This window comes from Xenopus laevis, chromosome 6S (genome assembly GCF_017654675.1).
Source record: "Xenopus laevis strain J_2021 chromosome 6S, Xenopus_laevis_v10.1, whole genome shotgun sequence".
Classification (NCBI taxonomy): domain Eukaryota; kingdom Metazoa; phylum Chordata; class Amphibia; order Anura; family Pipidae; genus Xenopus; species Xenopus laevis.
Genome location: NC_054382.1, coordinates 110,952,784 through 110,961,737, shown reverse-complemented (window position 1 = coordinate 110,961,737; position 8,954 = coordinate 110,952,784).

Sequence of the window (8,954 nt, the reverse complement as noted above, 5' to 3'; positions counted from 1 at the left end):
AGTTCATTTCGAAGTCAATGGTCCAGTGACCAACTTGAAGATGTTAATAGCCTTCCTGACGTTCAATTTATTTTGAAGAAAAAACTAGATTCGAGTTTAGTCGAATTAGATTTGAGTTTTGGGGTCGATGATATTTGTTCACATTTCAGACATTTGAATTTTATTCTTAAATAACCTCCCATTCGACCTTTGAGTATATTTGAATTTATTAGAGTAAAAAAAATTCACATGAATTCGAAATTTGACCTTTGATAAATGGGCCTCTAAATCCACTATTGTGACGTATACCGTAATATCTGTATGTGCTTTTTAAACATGTAGGTTCTACATAAACGAAGGACAAGAATAACAACTTTGGGTCTCTATAACCAACAGGCCCTGCCTCTGCGTTATGATTTTGGAAAGCAATTGATGTGCTGAGTAATGCAATTACATAATAGTTTTACTTTGAACAAGACAGCACATATTCTGCTATTCTTCATAGAAACTAGCTAACAGAGGTCAATCTTATTAGAGCTAATGAATAAAAAGACAGATTTGGACCTAAGCCAGACACTAAGCACCTGTTATAAACATGGTAAATTTCTACTTTTTGCAAGTTCATTTCCGATTATTAAAACAAAATATAAAATACCATCTCAACAACATGTTCTGTTAGTAATAAAGTACAATAATGTTTCCAAACAGAACTTAATGGGTTTTGTGTCCTAATTAAATCCTCTCAATGAGTAATGGAGATAGGAAGTTGTACATCCTCTTACTGGTAAGGTCTTGTATGCGGTTATATGACAAATTCAGCTTCTTGAGATTAAATAGCTTTTCCAACCCTGAGCAAAACAATCAAGTAAACAGTTTAATGAGAGCAAATGATACCACCATCACTTTTTCAGGGATCATCAACTATTCTAATTGAATGAAATAGTCTCAAAAAACAAACAGATTACTGTGTTTCAGAGTTTTTCTTAACCTTTTAAGAGGTGACCCAGATTTAGTCCGGCAGTCAGTCAGCTTAAGTTCAGTTTTGAATTTCTATTTCAGGAGGACATTTATCTTTAGATAAATACATTTAGGGGCCCATTCAGTTCGAGTAAGTAAGTTCGAGTGAAGGAATAGAAGAAAAAATACTTCGAATTTCGAAGTGTTTTTTTGGCTACTTCGACCATCGAATAGGCTACTTCGACCTTCGACTACGACTTTGAATCGAACAATTCGAACTAAAAATCGTTCGTCTATTCAACCATTCGATAGTCGAAGTACTGTCTCTTAAAGAAAAAACTTCGACCCCCTAGTTCACCACCTAAAAGCTACCGAAGTCAATGTTAGTTTCCAAGTTTTTTCTGATCGAAGGATAATCCTTCGATCGATGGATTAAAATCCTTCGAATCGTTCGATTCGAAGGATTTAATCGTTCGATCAAACGATTATTCCTTCGATCGTTTGATCGAACGAATTGCGCAAAATCCTTCGACTTCGCTATTCGAAGTCGAAGGATTTTAATTCACCAGTCGAATATCGATATTAACCCCTGACCCTTAATACATCTGCCCCTTATAAGTATATTCAATAATACCCTTCTGTATTCCTGCAAACATTATGGATATTTCTTTGACAATATATTGTTTCTAGCTTTTTTTTAATTTAATATATAACCGCTGACCAGAAACAACTAGCTGGAAATTTTTCAAGACATTTTATGCAAGGTGTTTGTAAGAAACAGTAATTTAGATGTGTGTGAAGTTCTGCTTCTGAACTAAAGTGTGTGTGGGGAAGTGTTGTATGGTGGAATTGTATAAACATAAAAACTGGATAAATAGGTAGGCTGTGCAAAATAAAACAATGTTTTCAATATAGTTAGTTAGGCAAAAATGTAATGTATAAAGGCTGGAGTGACTGGATGTCTAACATAAAAGCCAGAACTCTACTTTCTGCTTTTGCAGCTCTCTTGGTTTCCACTGATTGGTTACCAGGCAGTAACCAGTCAGTGACTTGAAGGGGGGCCACATGGGTCATATCTGTTGCTTTTGAATCTGACCAAAAAGCAAACTCACTGAACAGTTATGTCCCATATTGTCCCCTTCAAGTCGCTGACTATCTCAGCTATGAGAGGTGCAAAGCAGAAAGTTTGTAGCCTTATGACTCGAGGAATGGACAACTTTCTAATAAACCGTTCCAGTTTATTGTGGTCTGTAGTGCCATAGACAGGGATCATTTATTGGGCTTGTGGGGAGCTATTTGGAGTTTAGGCACTTGAAATGTCAAGGTCTATTTTAATTTCTGTCCAAATCTGGAGGGAACCAGGTAGGGTTGCCACCTCACCATTTAAAACCGAACACATATGGAATCCACAGCCTGGAAGGCTAATTAGCAATTCATTTAGATGCATGATGCAGACTGAACTGATTTATGTGCAGCCATGTATTTAAATGATTTGCCGTGCAGGCTGTGGATTCCATATGTGTTTGATTTTAAAGGGGTGAGGTGGCAACCCTAGAACCAGGGGAAAGAAATACTTTTAAAAATAGGCTCACAAAAATATGAACAGTAGCCTTAATGTAAATCACAGTGATTCAACTCCCATCCATATAGCTGTACAAGTACAACTCTCATAACCTCTCTCAGTGCTTGGGGCTTCTAGTTAAAGGAACAGTAACACCAACAAATTCATGTGTTTTAAAGTAATGAAAATATAATGTACTTTTCCCCTGCACTGGTAAAACTGTTTGTTTCAGAAACACTACTATAGTTCATACTGTATAAACAAGCTGCTGTGTAGCAATGGTAGAAATTGAAAAAAGGCTATATGGCACAGGTTAAATATGTGTATCCTGAGCCTTTTCTCCTTTGAATGGCTGCCCCATTGCTAAACAGCAGCTTATTTATATAAATAATAGTAGAGTTTCTGAAGCAAACATGACAGTTTTATCAGTGCAGGGCAACACTAAATTATATTGTTATCACTTCAAAACACTTCCATTTTTTGATCTTACTGTTCCTTTAAATAAAAGCTGAATGGCAGCAGATATTTTACCCAATCTACTTCTACAAAAGTATTCACTATTGCCACTTTAATAAGTTTAACAAGTCACTGCTGGCAGTTTAATCTAAAATAGAAACCTTCTACTCTTGTCAGTTTGTTACAAGATGATTCAGGCTCTGCAGACATGCCAAAGAGTCAAGACCTTCAATCTTAGTTATAACATTTGATGAGAGGTTCAGATGCTGTAAGTAGCAAAGGCATCCAAGTCTTTCAATATTGGATATTTGATTACAATGTAAATTGATGGAACAGAGGCGGGAGTTCAAGGAAATCTCCAGCAAGCTGTTAAAAAAATGAAGCATTTCAATTAACTACATTTTCTGTTAAAAATGAAATGTACTAACCTAGTGATCTACATCTACTTCACATTAAGTTCACATGAAGCCTAATTTCACACTGGGAAATTAGAAGCCGCTACTTGCACTTGGTCAAATATAATCTCTAGTCGGGTTTAACAGACACGGGCCTACGTTGCAATACCTTCAGCAACAGGAGCAGAAATAATTCTTTAAACTTAAGAAAGGTATGTACACTTGAGAAAGGCCACACAATCAGACTTTCAAAAGTAAAAACATATTGTACAGGTATGTGATCTGAACTCAAAATTTCCCTCTTTCTCTGCTATAATAAAACAGTAGCTTGTACTTGATCCAAAATAAGATATAACGAATGCTAATTGGAAGCAAAGAGCAAAAAAAAAAAAAAAAAAAAAGTTTAATGTTTACATTATTTTCTAGTAGGCTTAAAGCGGTGGTTCATCATGAAATTAACCTTCAGTATAGTATAGAATGGCTTTTCTAAGCAGCTTTTCAATTGGTCTTCATTATTTTATTTTTTCCGCTTTCAAAATATATGCTTTCCTCTTCTGGCTCTTTCCAGCTTTCAAATGGGGGTCACTGACCCCATCTAAAAAACAAATGCTCTGTAAGTCTATACATTTATTGTTATTGCTACTTTTAATTTCTTTCTATTCAGTCCCTCTCCTATTCATACTCTGGTCTCTTATTCAAATCAGCACATAGATGCTAGGGTAATTTGACCTTAGCAACCAGATTGCAGATTATCTGTATGTGTGTGCCATGCATATCAGTTACACCTTCATGGCACATTTTTTTCTTCTTTTCATAATAGGCACATTTATAGGCTACCTGCACCACATAATAATGTGATAATAATGTGATAATAATGTGAATGTAAGCCTGTGACAATAATACTGTCACTGTAAGACTGATCATAATGTGACTATAAGACTGATAATAATATGAATGTAAGACTTGACAATAGTAACGTGACTGTAAGACTGATGATAATATGAATGTAAGACTGATAATAATGTGACTGTAAGACTGATAATAATGTGACTGTAAGACTGTGATAATAATGTGACTGTAAGACTGATAATGTGACTGTAAGACTGATAATAATTTGAATATAAGACTATGATAATAATGTGACTGTAAGACTGATAATAATGTGACTGTAAGACTGATAATAATGTGACTGTAAGACTGATAATAATGTGACTGTAAGACTGATAATAATGTGACTGTAAGACTGATAATAATGTGACTGTAAGACTGATAATAATGTGACTGTAAGACTGATAATAATTTGAATATAAGACTGTGATAATAATGTGACTGTAAGACTGACAATAATGTGACTGTAAGACTGATAATAATGTGACTGTAAGACTGATAATAATGTGACTGTAAGACTGTGATAATAATGTGACTGTAAGACTGTGGCAATAATAATGTGACTGTAAGACTGATAATAATTTGAATATAAGACTGTGATAATAACGTGACTGTAAGACTGATAATAATGTGACTGTAAGACTGATAATAATGTGATTGTAAGACTGATAATAATGTGACTGTAAGACTGATAATAATGTGATTGTAAGACTGTGATAATAATGTGACTGTAAGACTGATAATAATGTGACTGTAAGACTGATAATAATGTGACTGTAAGACTGATAATAATGTGACTGTAAGACTGATAATAATGTGACTGTAAGACTGATAATAATGTGACTGTAAGACTGATAATAATGTGACTGTAAGACTGATAATAATGTGACTGTAAGACTGATAATAATGTGACTGTAAGACTATGATAATAATGTGACCGTAAAATGATAATAATGTGACTGTAAGACTGATAATAATGTGACTGTTAGACTGATAATAATGTGACTGTAAGACTGTGATATGAATGTGCAAGACAATAATAATTCAGACTATAAACAGCAAGTTACATGGGCTGATGTTGACTAAAGAGAAAAGTAATGGAAGGGTAAAGGGACACATTTACTATGGGTCGAATATCGAGGGTTAATTAATGTATACTTAGGCATATTAGAGCGAAGGCAACTGGAGCTGCAACTCCATCTAACCCTGTTTCAGATCAAGCTTCTTGAGTTGTACAGTGCCCCATCAGTTCCTTACAAGGTTATAGATATAAGCCAAAGCAAATAAGTGTCACTCCATATCTAATCTAAATTGGCCTTAAGGTTGGACAGACACTCTAGGAGAGCAAATAGGCTTCCCCCCTACTCTCCCCCAAAGTAACTGTTGTGGCTGGATCCTCTATTGTGCGCCAAGCCCCCCCCCATTAACTATCCAAATGCCATTCAACCAACCCTTAGGGGCATATTTATCAAGGGTCCAATTGCAAATTGAAAAAACTTAGAAATTTGAATTCAAAAAGACCAACCGAAATTTGTTTTTTTTTGTCAAATCAGTCCGTTTTCGATTGAATAGGTCCGTATTCTGCATAATTCAAAGTGTAAAATCTAAGGAATAGCGCATTCCCCCAAAAAAATTTGATTTTTCAAAGTCCACCAATTGACTCCAAAAAATGATGCAATTTCCCCAGTACCAATCACACACATTTTAGTGATTTTCATTGCCCAGTTTGGCAGCCAGTGTGCTTTTGGCTAGTCATGGAGCAAGAAGCACTCAGCACATTATCACATTTGGGGGCAGTCAGGGAAAAGCTGCCCTTAAAGGAACAGTTCAGTGTAAAAATAAAAACTGGGTAAATAGGCTGTGGAAAATAAAAAATGTTTCTAATATAGTTAGTTAGGCAAAAATGTAATGTATAAAGGCTGGAGTGACTCAATGTTTAACATAATAGCCAGAATATTACTTCCTGCTTTGTAGCTCTAACTCTGAGTTAGTCAGCGACTTTAAAGTGGTGGTTCACCTTTAAGTTAATTTTTAGTATGTTATAAGCAAGTTTCCAATTGGACTTTTTTTTTCTAGTTTTTTAGTTAGGTGACCTTTTCTTCTGACGCTTTCCAGCTTTCAAATGGGGGTCCCTGACCCCATCTAAAACTAAATGCTCTGTGAGGCAACAAATGTAGTTGTTGCTGCTTTTTATTACTCATTTTTCTATTCAGCTCCTCTCCTATTCATATTCCAGTGTCTTATTTAAATCAATGTATGGTTGCTAGGGTAATTTGAACCCCAGCAACCAGATGGCTGAAATTGCAAACTGGAGAGCTGTTGAATTAAAGCTAAATAACAAAAAATAAAAAATGAAAACCAATTGCAAATTGTCTCAGAATATCCCTCTCTACATTATACTAAAAGTTAGCTCATAGGTGAACAACCCCTTTAAGGGGGGGGGCACATGGGACATAACTGTTCATTGAGTTTGCAATTGATATGGTTACCAGTAACCAATCAGTCACTTGAGAGGAGGCCACATGCCATCCTCCAACAACAGCGCTACTGCTACACCTCCCAGCAGGACAGTCCCAACTTTATAAGACAGCTCGATGTCCCGTATTGCTTTTCAAACACCCTGTTCATTAATTCCTGCCACCTCGCTTTCCCAGAGTCTAGTTGTCAAGACTACAGAGTATGTAAGCGTAGAGACGTAGCACAACACCACCTGGGCTGTGACTTGATGGGACCCAGCACCTTGCGCTGGCAGCTGCGCACTTCGCGATTGACGTCAGTCAGATTTGTAGGGCACAGGAGGCTTTGGGTGTTTCTCTGCTCATATGTTATGTTTGTGCCGGAAAACTAAGGGGGAGATTCACTAAAGGGCGAATTGTCGACAGCGACCGCTTCACACACATTGCACCACTTCACCAGGTGCAAATTCGATACAATAACGCTAATTCACTAATGTGCAAAGTTGCGGTGAACGTTGACGATTTTTCGCTAGCGTTACTTCGGCAGTGCGAGCATTTCTGCTAGTGTTCACTTGTGTCTAGCGAAAATTCACTAGTGATCTTGTGCTTAGGTCAATTTGCATACGTCCGGTAATTTAAAGTTGTATGAAGGTCTTTATTATAAATGATGGTGCAAATGCTTGAAGTTACTACTTTTTATTACAAATGTCCAGAAACCTTAATAAAGACAAGAGAGTTAATATAATGCCCTACACATGAGCCCACTGTAAAATGAATGTACCATATGTTATGAAATGTCTGGCGAAAACCAGTTACCCAAAAAAAGTTTATGTTCGCCAAAAAAAGTTTGTCAGGACTTTTGCAGGCAATTCCGTTTTAAAAGAGGGAAAAATTGCCAGTGTTTTTGGAACTTTAATGCATTTTTGGCTCATAGGATATGATGTACAGTAAGGGGCAGATTGTGACAAAAGATTGAGGAAGACCGAGGGGCAGATTCATTAAGGGTCGAATTTCGAAGTTAAAAATACTTCGAAATTCGACCCTCGAATTGAAATCCTTCGACTTCGAATATCGAAGTCGAAGGATTTAGCGCTAATCCTGCGATCGATCGAAGGATTTTTTGTTCGATCGAACGATTAAATCCTTCGAATCGAACGATTCGAACGATTTTAATCCAACGATCGAAGGAAAATCCTTCGATCAAAAAAAGGTTAGCAAACGTATGGGGACCTTCCCCATAGGCTAACATTGACTTCGGTAGGTTTTATCTGCCGAAGTAGGGGGTCGAAGTTTTTTTTAAAGGGAAAGTACTTCGACTATCGAATGGTCGAATAGTCGAACGATTTTTACTTCGATTCGTTCGATTTCGTTCAAATTCGAACGAATTTAACCAATTCGATGGTCGAAGTACCCAAAAAATACTTCGAAATTCGAATTTTTTTCATTCGAATCCTTCACTCGAAGTTAGTGAATCTGCCCCTTAGCTTCTTTTTAGCACTTTTCGCCTGGTCTGAGGTGGCGAAGTCAAATCTGGCAAAAGAGGTAAGGTTCAGTAAAATCCGCAATTTACTTAATTTGCGGAGTAACGACCATAGAGTGTGAACGAATACTAACGACGGTCTCACTAGTGAATTGATGCCTGCGATGTCCTGACGATGTCCTGCAGATGTGATTCCTGATGAAAAGTCGCTAGTGTTATCAACTTCACAGTGGGTGAAACTGACCAAAAATACTCTTGAGGTTTATAGTTCTTATTACTAATTTAGCATTAGCAGGTCCCCGGTGGTTTTTTGAAGGAACAAAGGGCAGATTTTTACCAATTTGGGGGTGTAATTGGCAAAAAGATATTGACCAAAAGTAATCTCGAGTTTTAAGCTGTTTAAAAAACTCCAGGTTTTTTTGCAAGCAAGGGCCAGATACAACTAATGAACAATACAAGGAGTCCTTTAGGAAAGGACAATTGGTGAAATTGAGCAAGAGCCATCTTGGCTTTTTAGCTCTTTTATTCTGGCATCAGAGGTTTATTTTGCAAACAATGGTTATAGTTTTAACAATTTGGGGAGAAAAAGGTCTAGAAGGTTTTTAGAAAAAAAACAGGTACAATTTACCAAACATAATCATGGGTTTTATGCTCTTTTTTTTCTCTGGCATCAGAAGATCCTGTGTTTTTTTTCAAGGGCAAGATCTGTCACAACCAAAAACAGAATAACTGCACATTAGAATTGTATTTGTACTTTATTCCTCCATTTCGTAAGTCATGAA